The 15,643-nt window shown below is 43.4% G+C and overlaps 1 protein-coding gene across 5 annotated transcripts in view; it reads left to right on the top strand.

Annotated features, from left to right (window-relative positions):
• The window catches only part of LOC129706216 (contactin-1-like), a 427,793-nt gene that overhangs the window by 227,511 nt on the left and 184,639 nt on the right, over positions 1–15,643 (top strand). The window lies entirely within an intron of this gene.

The raw sequence follows: 15,643 nt of genomic DNA, 5'->3' as shown, positions 1-15,643 counted from the left end.
ATTGTCCCTAGTGTGTGTGCCATAGTGCTAGTGTAGGGGGATTGCTGATCGGCGCAGACTCGGTGGGCCGAAGGGCCTGTTCTGTGCTGTAGTTCTAAACTAACAGTTATGAGTGTTAACATGAAAGAACAAAGTTCAGTTCAGTTTAGCTTATTGTCACGTGTAACGAGGTACAATGAAAAACATTTGTTGGGTGCTATCCAGTTAGTGGAAAGACAATACATGATTACTATCGAGCCATCCACAGCATGCAAATACGTGATGAAGGAATAATGTTTATTACAAGGTACCTGTAGACAGTGAGCAATCTCAGCAACATGGGGAGGGGAAGCATTGGTCAGCAGCTTAAAGAGAGCTACCCATTGATCTACCTTCGATCTCACCCGCTGAGTTTCTCCAGCATTTTTGACTACCTTTGATTTTCCAGCATCTGCAGTTCCTTCTTAAACACTACCAATAATTATGTTGTGTTTACATGACTGAGGTGTATGTTTCATTGGTTTGGCCAGCAGGGTGCACACTTCCTCTAATAAAAGACACCGGAACTATCTTCACTCCGATTTGGCTGCTGTGCTGGCACCACACTTCCAGGACCACTGCTCTTTTTTTATGTTGTCTTGCTGAGGTATGGGTGATGGTGTAGCACGTCTCTGCAGAACAGGACATTTTTTTTTTCCTTCAGCATTACCGGTTAATACTGTATTATTGCTGTCTCATGTCTGCCCATTTACCCCAGAGTACTTTAATTTGTAAACTGTAACATTTGCATTAAATGCCGTATAGTTGCAAATATATTTGTGCATTTAAGTATCCTTCAGCCCTCTAGTTGTTCAGGTATTCTGTGTGACTTTCTTCATACTGAACTCTTCTTGTTCTGCTATTGATTTCCATTACCTTCAAAACTCTGGGATCCCTTCCCCTAAATTGTGAACATTCCTCAGATTGGCACAAAGTGCTGGAGTAACTCAGTGTCAGGCAGCATCTCTGGAGAAAAAGGATGGATATTTCAGGGCTGGACCCTTCTTCAATCTGAGAGTCTTCTGTAGAATCTTTAGACTTTAGATACAGCGTGGAAATAGACCCTTAAGCCCTCTGTCCACACCAACCAGCAATCACCCCATGGACCAACTAGCGATCACCATCCAACACACTAGAGACTGGCGCAGTAAGGCAGCAGTTCTACCACTGTGCCACCCTGCTGCCCCATTCTGTCTCGGTCACAGAGATAATTGAAAACAGATTGATAGATTTCTGGTTTTTACAGGGATCAAGAGACATGGTAATTGGTGATTGAGATAGATCAACCATGATTTCATCCAATGGAGGAGCAGGCTTGAAGCCTTAAATGACCTACTCTTGCACCTATGCCTTACAGATTGCATTTTATAGCACTTTTCACATTCTGAATGTTAGTGAAATGTGGAAGTTCCACAAACAGAGGTTCAATACATAACCAGGTCGGATTGCCGAGCAACAGGCAAGGCAGACCACCGAGGGAATTCTCTGCCAACAGTGCGACCGGAGTCTCTGCTGCCTGAGGCTTCAGTCTAACAGAGTACCATTGCCCCAGATAGATCATAGGACAGTATGCCACAGGACTGGCCTTTGGGTCCACAATGTCTGTGCTGAACATGATGCCAAATTAAACGAATCTCACCCTGCATATTGCTCCATATCCCTCCATTCCCTATATATCCATGTGCATATTTAAAAGCCTCTCAAAAACCACTATCGTATATGCTTACACCACCTGGCAGCCTGTACCAGGCATCCACCACCCTCTGTAAAAAAGACCTGCCCCGCGTATCTCCTCCAAACCTACTCCTGCTGATCTTGAACCTGTGCTATCTTGTCACGAACACTTCCACCCTGGGAAAAGGGGTCCACCATCTATCCTATCTTTGCTTCTCATAATTTTGTAACTTTCTCCTCTCAGCATCTGACATTCCAGAGAAAACAATCCAAGTTCGTCCGGCGACTTGAGCCCATTTGCTTCAGAGGCAAGAGTACCAGCCATGAGTCGCAATGTTCAACACACCTTTTCCAGAGTATTGCTGACAGAGAGGATAGACAGTCCAAGTGACATGGGATGGCGGGACTGACATATGATGAAATAATGGATCAACTGGGCTTATATTCACTGGAATTTAGAAGGATGAGAGAGGATCTTTTATAAATATATACAAAAGGGATTGGACAGGCTAGATGCAGGAAAAATGTTTACGATATTGGGGGAGTCCAAATCAGAGTTCACAGTTTAAGAATAAGGGGTAGGCCATTTAGGACTGAGATAAGGAAACACTTTTTCATCCAGAAAGTTGTGAATCTGTGGAATTCTCTGCCACAGAAGACAGTGGATGTTTTCAAGAGAGAGTTCGATATAGGTCTTAGGGCTAATGGAATCAACAGATATGGGGAGAAAGCAGGAAAGGGGTACTGATTTTGGATGATCTGCCATGATCATATTGAATGGCTCGAAGGGCCAAATGGCCTATTCCTGCACCTATTTTCCATGTTTCTATGTGTGGAGAGAGAAACAGAATTAACATTAGTTATGAACAGTCATTGCCTTGAAGCGTTGAATCTGCATCTTGATCCGCAGATGCTGCTTGACCTGTGGAGTATTTCCGGTGCTTTCCATTTTTGCTTCAGAATATATGCAACTACAGTATTTTATTTTTGGATGTTGCTAAGAATAGCTGGAGGAGCAACTTGCAACCTGGATCTGTCAACTGGAAACAAGGTCAAAGAGCACTTTTCCCCAATTTTATGATACACACATGATCCTGGAAGGCCAAGCTAATTGAAGACCCAACAACAGCAAGACCATTGCCCCATCCAGTAGTAGTGTCTCTTTCTCTTGGCTGGCTGTTAGCTCCTTTTGGCTGTTTTGCTCCTGCAGAAAATAATTTTAACATTCGATTCAAATCTGTAAATAAAGCAGCCATTGTTCCCTGGGAGACTATTAATTTAATTATCAATTAACAAGGTGTTTATCTTGCTTGGATTATCAGGCTTGTTTCCTCTCAAGTGGACCTCTGTTTATCATATCGGTTAGCATTAACAACCCTTTCTGCTCCCTCGCATCAAAATCCCTCAAACTGCAGTCTCCTCTTCTTATCGAGTCCACACACAATTGGCATCTGGCATCTGCATACAATGGTGTCTGTCTTGTCACTTCTTGTGCTTCTTGTGCGTGGTGGTGGAAAGATTGGTGGAAACAGGGCCGCGACGTGAACGCTCTTTCCTTGACCCCTCAAACTGCAGTGTCTTGAAGTTAGATCCAATCAGATGTTTTTAATTTCCAAAATTCTGTCTGTCTAAAGATACATAAATGTATATCATTTTCTTTTTTGGATACGAAAGTTCTGGTTTTGCCATAGTGGTTATAAATAATAAGCCATCGACATTCATAACTCCCTCTCAGCATGTAACTTGGAATACATTTGAAATGATGGGTTGAACCCTGCTGGGTTGGAGTCGGTGGTTCTGATCAGAACCACTGTCTTTGAGCCTCAGACTTCCACGTGGACTGAACTGTGTCAGGAGGCGCCTCATCTAGGGCACACGGTCTAGAGTGGCACGGTGGTGCAGTGGTAGAGTTGCTGCCTTATGTGCAGTCTGTACGGAGTTTGTACGAACTCCTGTTACGGCGTGGGTTTTCTCTGAGATCTTCGGTTTCCTCCAAAAGTCCAAAGGCGTACAGTTATGTAGGCTGTGCAGTAAAGAACTTCTACCCTTCAAAAGTTTCAAAGGTCTATTATTGTCACAAATACCTATTAAGGAACAGTGATATTTGAATTACCATACAGCCATACTAAAAAAAAAAGCAACAAGATACACAACTACATAAAAGTTAACATAAACATCCACCACAGCGGATTCCCCACATTCCTCACTTTGATGGAAGGTAATAAAGTCCAATCCTCTTCCTCTTTATACTTCCACCGTCGGGGCGATCGAAGCTCCTGCAGCCGGCGGTCGATGCTCCTGTGGCTTGGAGCTCCCGAAGTCGGTCTCTAACCAGAGACTGCGAGCTGCACGATGTTGACGTTTGCAGGGTCCCGCGGTTGGAGCTCCCGAAGTCGGTCTCTAGTAAAGGCCGCCAACTCCTCGATGTTAGGCCGCAGTGCGGACGGAGATACGATACAGAAAAATATTAAAATAAAATAAAAATCACAACAGAAATAATGAACACTCCCCCACCCCCCATCTCTCTTAGTTTTGCTGTGGTTTTTATTTTTGTTTAATATTTTTAATTATTTCAATGCAGTTGTACCTTTAATTGAGGTACTGTGATGCAACTGCAGTTGCATCACAGTATGGTATGGCAACTGCTCTGTCTCCGACTGGAAGGCATTGCAGAGGGTGGTGAAAATTGCCCAACGCATCACCGGTTCCTCGCTCCCCCCATTGAGTCTGTCCAAAGCAAGCACTGTCTGCGGAGGGCGCTCAGCATCGCCAAGGACTGCTCTCACCCCAACCATGGACTGTTTACCCTCCTACCATCCGGGAGGCGCTACAGGTCCCTCTGTTGCCGAACCAGCAGGTCGAGGAACAGCTTCTTTCCGGCGGCTGTCACTCTACTCAACAACGTACCTCGGTGACTGCCAATCCACCCCCCCCCCCCCCCCCCCCCCGGACACTTATTAGTATTTATTCAAATCGTTTGCTATGTCGCTCTTGAAGGGAGATGCTAAATGCATTTCGTTGTCTCTGTACTGTACACTGACAATGACAATTAAAATTGAATCTGAATCTGAATCTGAATCTGAGTTGCTTGTAACTCATTGTCACCTAGACCACTGCTAACAATGGCCTATCTCCTTTATCATCATTACTTTTTTGCATATATTTCATTTAATTGTGCTATATCTCTCTATATCACCATCTATATCACTGTCTATATCTCTTGTTTCCCCTTCCCCGACTCTCAGTCTGAAGAAGGGTCTCGTCCCGAAACGTCACCTGTCTCCAGAGATGCTGTTTTCTCCAGAGATGCTGTCTGACCCGCTGAGTTACTCCAGCTTTTTGTGTCTTTGGTTTAAACCATCATCTGCAGTTCCTTCCTGCCCAGAGTTCATTGTTGGGGCTCGGAGGAAACACTCAGCATTGTTTGGTCCTCATAGATTTATAGACATATATAGTATGGAAATAGGCCCTCAGACCCAACTCATCCATGTCAATGCATGATTGTAGTCTGGACTGTTAGCTCAAGTTGTTTTTGTTTCTGTTTGTTTGCTCATTTCTCTGGTAGGACTCCTGAGGGTTGGTGCCCCTGTGTTTGTGCATGTGTGTATATATTGGCGTTATTGTGTTTGTATGCATACAGGATGCAGAGGGGCAGAAGATGTCCCTCTTTATTACGTGAAATCTTTGAGTAGCTACAGCTGTCAACCTGCATCACTGTAAAGCAATCTCTGCAAACATCAGAGGGCATTTGGCTGGGATTGGCCTTTACTTGGCAGTGTGCCATTACCATGGTTCACTGAAGCAATTGGAAAGATTTCAGCAAAGATCGAAGACATTAATGCTCAGCAGTAAAGATGCGTACACTTTGAAGACACACACTTTTAAAATAGGTAATTCCTGTGATTAACCATGATGTTTGGTTTTCTTTTGAAAGTAAAGATTTACACAAGATAATCCAACATCTTAATGAAGGTGGGATGTGCAGTGCCAAAATTTATGATTCAAAATGAATTTGTGAGAAAAGTGGTGCTTATTGAGATATTGTACTAGTAAGTGCAGATCACCCTCCTGGTCTTGGACTGGGAAAGAATAGTCACATTTTTTATATGTTGTCTTTAACATCAGATGGAGATTGAAGTAATTGAGTTTATTTTGTATTGTCTCAAATTTTCTGTCACAGCTTAATGCAATAAAGAGTTCATTCTGAAACACGCGCAGAGAAGATTTATGAAGATATTGCCAGGAGGGCTAGAGCTCTAGGGAGAGGTTCGGCAGACGAGGACTTTATTCCTTGGAGCACAGGAGGATGAGGGGTGATGTTATAGAGGTGTATAACATGATGAGGGGAGTCTTTTGCCCAGAGTAGAGGAATCAAAGACCAGAGGACATACAATAGGTTTAAGGGGAGAGGGGATTTAATGGGAACCTGGGGGGCAACTTTGTCACACAGAGGGTTGTGGGTTTATGGAACGATCTGCAGGAGAAGGTAGTTAATGCAGGTACTAGTTTAGTTTATTATTGTCATGTGTACCGAGGTACAGTGAAAATCTTTTGTTGCGTGCTAACCAGCCAGGAGAAAGACAATACATGATTACAATCAATCCATTTGCAGTGTATAGATACATGATAATGGAATAACGTTTAGTTCAAATTAAAGCCAGCAAAGACCGATCAAGGATAGTCCAACGGTCACCAAAGAGACGACCTGCTCAGCACTACTCTCCGGTTGTTGTAGGATGATTCGGTTGCCTGAACAGCTGGGAAGAAACTGTCCCTGAATCAGGTGGACAGGTACATGGATAGGAAAGATTTGGAGGGATATGGGCCAAACATGATGTGGTAGGACTAGCGTAGATGGGGCATCTTGGTTAGCATGGGCAAGTTGGGCTGAAGGGCCTGTTTCACTGCTGTATTGTAACTCAAGAACCTTAGAATGCCTGGTGTTACTAAATGACACTTTAATTGTTTATTAAATACGGGTTGGTCATGAATTCCTGTCTGTAAACACTGCCTGATTTCTGGGAATTTCAGATTCTTGTGAACATGCTTTCCTTCTCCAAGCCTGACAGCGTTGAACTGGTGCCCTCAAAAATATTGTTATCCATTTACAAATAGCATCCTTGAAATTGTTTAAAAATGCCATTCTTTAAACAAAAACTATGGCACTGTGATTACCCAAAGGCATTTTGGCTTTGCAGATACAATTTTTGTATCTCTGTGATTGGTATTTCCTAATTCCTGTGCATTCTGTTACTTGCAGCCAACTCAATGGCTCCAATTTCATCTGTTGTGCTGAAGAATAAAGACATACATTTCCCTCGCGCCTTTCACTGTCTGCCATACATCTGCCAATGAATCCCTTCGCTACAGCTCCTCTTTCATTTCCTATTATTCCAATTCTAGTTGCCTCTGTCAGTCTTTAGTGTTCCTGTTTTTTAACCCAGAGAGCTGTGGAAATCTCTGCCACAGAAGGCAGTGGAGGCCAATTCACGGGATGTTTTCAAGAGAGAATTAGATTTAGCTCTTAGTGCTGACGGAATCAAGGGATATGGGGACAAAACAGGAATGGGGTACTGATTTTGGATGATCAGCCATGATCATATTGAATGGCGGTGTTGACTCGAAGGGCCGAATGGTCTACACCTGCACGCTATTTTCTATGTTTCTATGTTATTCTAAATTGACTACAAAACATAATTGGCTGCAATGTAAAACATGGCACAATAGAATTGCATGCCTTTTATTTCTTTCTTCAGGACAGTGGGAGAAATTGCTACAAATGGCGTGGTTGGAAGTAACAGAATGAGCCAGAATTTCTAACATTGCAAGAAATCCGTCAGGACTGGAACGGTGAACTGTGACTCATTTGTTGTGACAGTTGGTCAAACTCTTATTAGACACAAAATGCTGGAGTGACTCAGCGGGACAGGCAGCATCTCTTGAGAGATGGAATGGGCGACGTTTCGGGTCGAGACCCTTCTTCCAACTTATCTAATTTGCAACCAGGTTTTGGGAATAGAAGCAAGGGACCTGAGAATTGAGAGGTTGGAACATCATAGGAAGGGACTGTAGTGTTTAGTTTGAGGGAAGATGTTTATGATTTGGTAAGGTCATAAGTGTGAAAAGTAGGTAAAGATTGCCCCAAGAATCTGGGAGAAAGGGACTCATACTCATTTCCTAGGATCTCTGGACCAGTTAAAACCCTGTGATCAGAATCCAGGTCATAAATCTGGTAAGCTGACCACACATCAGAAGGCCTGCTGTCGTGTTCTTCTGTAAATACTGGCGTTTTTGTACACGTCATTTTGGCCTTGGAGATTGGGCTCCTGGAACTCTGTATCAACCATTCAAGTGAAACAGTTAATGTGCATACTTTGTGTGTCACTTGTCTCTCGTGCCTTCCTGCCCCAGGAGGTCTGTGAGGGCCCCACTCAACCTACCAGTTTGTAGGCATTGGGGTCAGTGAATACTGCGTAATCATGTGCATCCTGATAGAGAGGGACATGCACACTATCTACAGGGAGAAACTGGAGGAATGAGGGGTCTGGGCAGGAGGATAGAGGGAAACAGAGAAACTTAAACTGAATAGAGAGAGCAAAAGATATATAAACTGAGGGTATAGAGAAAGAAAAGCAAAGAATGAGGAGGGAGAAACATTAGAGCAAGAGAAGCATAGGCAGAGGTAGGAGGAGGTAATGGGTAGACAAAGAGAGAAACTGGAGGAAGAGGGTCGAGAAATGAAAGGAAACACAAGATACAGGGAGGAAGGCTTCACATTTGCACATTTTATTCTGTCTGAGGCTTTCCAGCTTTGGCAGTACTGGGCTTCAGTGAGAGTGCGTGGGAGTTTGCGAGGTGTAATTCAGGTTTATTTATTAGTTACAGGAAGTTTCTGCCTGGAAAGTTTTGGAAGAAGTTCCTTGTGTCAACAGTGTTGTGAAATTAGTGGCCCGTCGCCTAGTGCATCTCACTGAGGCCAAGGGTGAAGGAATATCACAGAAGCTGTTTGCAATTTAGTTATTATTTTTCTATTTTGTGTTTTTGTTTAATGTATGAATTAGTTATTTCGCTGCGCAACCAAATTGTCAGGTATTTTATCCCAGACTTGGTGATATATAAGCACAACTCAGAAACACATTGCATTTCAAACAGATTAGAAAAACTAAACTTTACAGATATTGGGAATGTGAAATAATAGAGCTGGAGAGCACGTCCATACCAACCTTTTTACTCATGACACTAATTCTATTTGACATTGATATTCCCATCATTTTCTATCTATATACCTGTATAGAGTTGATCTAAAGACAGATGCAATCTTTCAGAATTTTTTGCGGACTTTCAGAAAGATCATTCCCTGGTCAAATTTCTTGTTAGCCACATATCCTGTTTATGTTGGCAAAACCGCTTAAAATAGAAGCCTCTTTTGAAAGCCAGAGGAGTTAGGAATTTGCCCTATTTTGTTGGAATGCTGGATTTCATGCTACAAATATCACTGTTGTTTTAATTTGCATACAAGTTTCACTCACTGATGTCCCCTCACCCTGTTGTTGCCGGTGTTGTATTCCACCATTAGTTTAGATAAGTTTAGTTTAGAGATACAGCACGGAAACAGGCCTGTCGGCCTACTGAGTCAGCGAAGACCAGCGAATCCTGCACTCCAACCTGTATGTCTTTGGAATGTGGGTGGAAACCAGAGCATCCGGAGAAAACCCACACAGGTCACAGGGAGAGAACGTACAAACTCCATACAGACAGCACCCTTAGTGAGGATTGAACTGGATCTCTGGCATTGTAAGGCAGCAACTATACCGCTGCCCCCACTGTGCTACAAGGAACAAGTTGTGTGAGGAGTCTGATGTGAGTGGAATGCATACTAGGAATTTTCATGTTTGGAAAATTCTACAGTTCACAAGCTGTGCATTTAATGCAACACTCCAGACTACACATCAATGCAAAATGTATTTTTATTAAAAGCAGCAATTCACACCTATCAGAAGGCAAGCATTTCCCACTCGCCCAAGTTCAGGAGGCTTTGGTCCACTCTCAGCTACCAGTGTCTTTTGAAGTACAGGTACTTGTTTTATATGAGAAGTCTTATTTCAATACGCTTTCCTGTCACTGACTAGCAAACTCTGGGAGGAAAGACGGAGGCAGGCATTGGAATACGTCATCACACAACTGATTATCCTTATAGTTGGCCTTTAAGAGAGTTGTTTAAAAATACAGTTAGTACCAGCCAACCAGTACTGCTCATGTGTGTTATATAATGATAGACCTGCCTCCACCTGTGCTATCACCCAGTGTCATAGAGACAGACCTGTCCCCAATTGTATTGGACCCTACATTATATTGTTATAGACCTGTCCCCACCAGTACTGAACCTAGTGTTCTACAGCGACAGATCTGTCCCCACCTGTACTGCACCCCAGTGTTATATAGTGACAGATCTGTCCCCATTTGCATTATACTACAGTGTTATTCAATGACAAAGTTGTCCCCACCAGTATTATATGTGACACATCTGTACCCCCAGTACTATATCCCAGTATTATACAGTGACAGACCTGTCCCCATCAACACAGTGGCAGAACTGTCCTCATTATTATTTTACCCAAGTTGTACAGTGACAAGAACGGTCTCCTAGTACTGAATCCCAGTGTTGCATTGTATTTCGTTGATAGTAAATGCTTTGGACTCTATTGGGATCATCAAACATCAAAATGCAAGTTCAGGTTTTTATTTTTCACTCACTGTGTTCTGTACCTATGAGCTACTATGAACACTTTTTTTTAATCTCATGCTTCCATGGTTGGTTTAGGAATCCAGGTATATCTGTTTACTGAGTCCTAGAGTTGGCTTGTATCATTTGGCACGATTAAATGCATTTCTTGGGATGCAGATGAATGAGGTAAATGAACTGCTGGTATGGATTGAGATCGCCAATGGTGAGCTGAATATCCTCCAGCTGTTGACCCAGGCATTCACGACCCTTGTTACTCACGTAAAAGGTGCAAAACTAAGGCATGAAACTGGAATTAAAGCACCATTGAATACTTAATTTGGGAAGCAGCTTCACAAGGACTCTGGGTATTGAGTTTTGTTTAGTTTAATTTAGAGATACAGCACGGCAAAATGGCCCTTCGGCCTACCGAGTCCGCATCGACTAACGATCCTCACACGCTAACACCATCCTACACACACGAGGGATAATTTACATTTATAACAAGCCAATTAACCAACAAACCTGTACGTCTTTGAAGTGTGGGAGGAAATCGAAGATCTCGGGGATAACCAACGCAGTTCACGGGAATAACGTACAAACTACATACGGACAGCACGTATAGTAAGGATCAAACCCGGGTCTCTGGCGCTGTAAGGCAGCAACTCGACGGCTGTGCACCCATGCTGCCAAGTGAAGTGTGGGTACAATTGTGCACCTTTCTAAAGCTTTACTTGAACCCCTTCATTCCCCTGAGCTAATCACGGTGCCACTGGCGATTTCAGTCACTCCCAACATGAATCAGTCTGTCCCTAGAACTCAGTAAACAGGATATATTGGGCTCCTGCATTAGCGATGAAAGGACGAGAATAAGAAAGCATTCACAGTAGTTCTTACATGCAGAGCACAGTATGTGAAAAACTAAATCCTAAACTTGCATTTATATGTATTTCAAAATGTTTTGCAATCAATTAAATACTGTACAGCATTGGTAGCGCAGAAGGCTGAGGGGTTATCATATAGAAGTGTGTAAAAACATGAGGGAATAAATGGGATAAATGCACTGTCTTTTCCCCAGGGAAGAGGAATCAAGAACCAGAGGACTTGGGTTTAAGGTGAGAGGGGCAAGAGAGGAACCTGAGGGATAACTTTTTCAAAGGTAAATACAAAATGCTGGAGTAACTTAGCGGGACAGGCAACATCTCTGCAGAGAAGGAATGGGTGACATTTCAGGTCGAGACCCTTCGGTCTTCCTTCCTTGTCTCCAGAGATGCTGCCTGTCCCGCTGAGTTACTCCAGCATTTTGTGTCTACCTTCAATTTAAACCAGCATCTGCAGTTCTTTCGTACACATTTTGGGCAACTTTTTCACTCAGATATAAGATGGATATATGAAATGGGTTGCCTGAAGAGGTAGGTTACGCAGGTACTATAACAGCATTTAAAAGACACTTAAACAGGTACATGAGTGGGAAAGGTTTAGAGGTAAATGGGCCAAGCGTGGGGAAAATGGAACTAACTTCGATAGGACGTCTTTGTCGGCATGGGTAAGTTGGCCAAAGGGCCTGTTTACATGCTCCATGACAGTATGTATCCTTTGCATCAGCATTCCACTCACAATGTTAACTGTACCTTTGCTACTTCATTGGAATCAGTTTGTCCCTTGTTGGATCACTTGAGCAGGAAACAGCTTTTCAGCCCCTCAAGCCTGTCCTGCCTTTCTGTCAGACCACAGGTTAATTAATGGAGCCCCATTTATCCTGACTCTCAGTCTAAAGAAGGGTCTCGATCCAAATTGTTGCCTATTCTTTTTCTCGAGAGAGATGCTGCCAGATCCGCAGTTACTCCAGCATTTTGTCTCTATTTGCTTGCTTTGATACCACTTGGCATGGACATTCCTTCTAACACACATCTCTCAAATGTCAATGTTTTCTGTTGTCCTTTGCTCAACTGCTAATTTTAGAAAATAGCTATTTCTTGAGCCACTATTAATGTGGTGTAGCAAAAATGAATAACTACTCCAAAAAAATTAGAATGTTCTCACAAAACGTTTGCTTCCTTTGTGCAAACGAGTCTTCCGGACAATGCTAAATGGACCAGCTCAAATTTTAAAATTATGGGCCTTTATCCTCACACCCAAGCAGAGGAAATAGTTTCTCTGTATCAACTCATTTAATCATCTGAAGCAACTCAATTATTTCACCACTAATACTCCGCACCACCAGGAATACAAGCCTAATATTCATAATTGAACTCTTAGCTCCAATATTGTTCCAGTAAATCTGCACAGTATTCCTCCAAGACCAACTTGTACACACTGTACTTGGAACTTAACGTAGTGATCTAGGTACATATTCCTGTTGCCATTGTGAATTTCCAATGGTTGCCAGTATTTCCTGCCTTGCAGGAGGCTTTCTGTCAAATGTGCGTAGGTGAGTGCTAGAATCTGGTAGAGGTTGATGGAAATACGGACGGAAATGTGGGCCTCTCTGTCTGCCTCTCTTTGTCTGTCTCTCCCACCATCCACCGCAGCCTCTAACTTTTGCAAATTATCTTCCAGGCTGTGCTGCTGAGCTAGATATGAATTGATCTTTGTAACGGAGCTTCCTAACCCGGGGCTTTAAAACTTTATGCTATGTTTTCTTCACCTGTCACTGAAAATAAGGTTTGAAATTCTGCAGAATGGCTCCACACACAGTGCACCAACAAGGGTTGTGTCTGGGACTCGCCAAATAGTGGGTCCCTTGCGTCAAAGAACCATAATAATACAGATACATACCTTTCAACATCTTGAATAAATGCCAACCATCCAGCACCCACTTACACAAACTAAAAGCTTTTCACTGTGTCTCAGTACACTGGACAATAAATTAACTAAAGAACATCCAATTTTATTCTCCTCAAATTTGCATCCACTCTTCCTAGATTCTACCATGTATCTACACTTGGTCAATCCACAGTGAACAATGCACTCACCATCTTTGCGATGTGGAAGGAAACCAGAGCTCCCCGAGGAAACTCAAGCAGTCTCAGGGAAAATGTGCAAATTCCACAAAGATGGCACTGGAGGTTATGATTGTACCTGGGATGTTGGAACTGGGAGGCAGCAATTCTACTAGCTGTCCCACCTAGAAGCCAGTGGTAAAGAATCCTAGCCCAATAAATTATAGTGTCAAACCACATGGAAACGGGATCCGCAGCCCACTGAGTCCATGCCAACCATCATTCCCCTATGTACACTAATTCAAAACTCATCTCAAGTATTCCCCCCATATTTCCATCAACTTCTTCCAGATTCTAGCACTCAACTACACCCACTTGACTGGCCAATTAACCTAACAACCCACACACAATGGAACATGGGAGGAAACAGACGCACCCAGAGGAAATCCATGTAATCACCAGGAGAATGTGCAAATTCCACAGACTATGGGATTACCAGGATTGACCCAGTTGGGGTGGGGAGTGAGGGTTCAGCTGGACCTGTGAAGCGGTGGTCCTACTTGCTGCACCACTCTGCCAATCTACGCTGTGCAGTTTGTTGGTAGATGTTCTTGAGAAGGCAAAGAGGAATAAAGTGAGTCGACGGCCGTTTAATTGAACCACCTTTAGATTGACCTCTAGATGTCAGCTCAACTACATCGGTGAGACCAAGCGTAGGCTTGGCGATCGTTTTGCCAAACACCTCTGCTCGGTCCGCATTAACCAACCTGATCTCCCTGTGGCTCAGCATTTCAACTCCCCCTCCCATTCTGAATTCGACCTCTCTGTCCTGGGCCTCCTCCATGGCCAGAGTGAGCACCATCGGAAATTGGAGGAGCAGCACCTCATATTCCGCTTGGGAGGTTTGCACCCTAGCGGCATGAACATTGACTTCTCCAATTTCCGGTAGCCCTCGCTGTCTCCTCCCCTTCTCAGCTCTCCCTCAGCCCTCTGGCTCCTCCTCTTCCTTTCTCCCCCCCACCACCCTACATCAGTCTGAAGAAGGGTTTCGGACCGAAACGTTGCCTATTTCCATCGTTCCATAGATACTGCCTCACCAGCTGAGTTTCTCCAGCACTTTTGTCTACCACCTTCAGTCTCTCACCTGCTGATGGAGTCCTGCTTCCAGGCTGCCTCCCAGATAACAAGAAAAGGAAAAGAGAATGGGTGGGCAGGCAGTGAAGACATGGAGAGACCTGATGTGGACCATAGTTGAAGATCAACAGGCCGCATGTAATTTAGACAGTTTTACAGGCATCACTGAAATGAAAGAACAATCCAGCATCACCATTTCAAACAGCTACTGTCTCCACGCCGCCAGACGCTGGCTGTGTTTATTTGCACAACATAAATCTTAGAAACCATAACTAGAAATGACAGAGAGTGATGTATGACTACCAGTGCACTCGTATCAAGCTGTTCTTTATTTTTTTCTTCTACTGGGAGTCAGCCCTCTATTTTACCTCAATTTGGCCAAACATTTGATTTTTATATGTCTTTTATTAAAACAAAATCTAAACTGTGAAGGAAGCTTAAGACAGAACTAAAATATATACTTGTCTGGGATACTTTATGAATATTGCTTGCAACTATATCACACAGGCAAACTTTCTTTCTGCACAAACACGAGCTTCATATTGGGCCTGGTTAGGGCAGCATTTTATTCATTCATGATACTTGGACAGCACTGGAAAGCCCAACATGTAATGTCCATCGAAGATAGACAGAAAATGCTGGAGTAACTCAGCGGGTCAGGCAGCATGTCTGGAGAAAAGGAACAGGTGACGTTTCAGGTTGAGACCCTCCTTTAAGAGTGCACTCCAAGATTTTGCGAGATGGGGGTGAGAGGTCTATATTCAGTGTAAATCCGCATCTGCAGGCCCTTCCTACTATTCGTACAATGCCCATCCCTTATTGCCTCTGAGAAGATAGTGACTGCCTTCTTCAACCACTACGCTTCTTCTGGTGCTCCCAAATTGCTATTCGGGATGGAATTCCAGGCTTTAGACCCAGCAACAATGAGGGAACAGTTATGCCAGGATAGTGAGTGACTTGGAGGGCAACATGCAGTTGGAGGTCTTTGAAATAGGGTGATCATAATTTAATGGAATTTTCTGCAAAGACAAACTAATTAAGTCTGAAATCAGAGTCTTAGATCTAAACCAAGCAAGCTATGGAGGCATGAGCTAGCTATGATCAATTGGAAAGAATATGAAGAGTTTTGATACTAAACCTGCAATAGTTCAAA

Source organism: Leucoraja erinacea, chromosome 19 (assembly GCF_028641065.1).
Source record: "Leucoraja erinacea ecotype New England chromosome 19, Leri_hhj_1, whole genome shotgun sequence".
In the NCBI taxonomy this organism is placed as follows: domain Eukaryota; kingdom Metazoa; phylum Chordata; class Chondrichthyes; order Rajiformes; family Rajidae; genus Leucoraja; species Leucoraja erinaceus.
The sequence above is the reverse complement of the archived record's forward strand: the minus strand, read 5'-3'. Positions and strand labels throughout refer to the sequence as shown.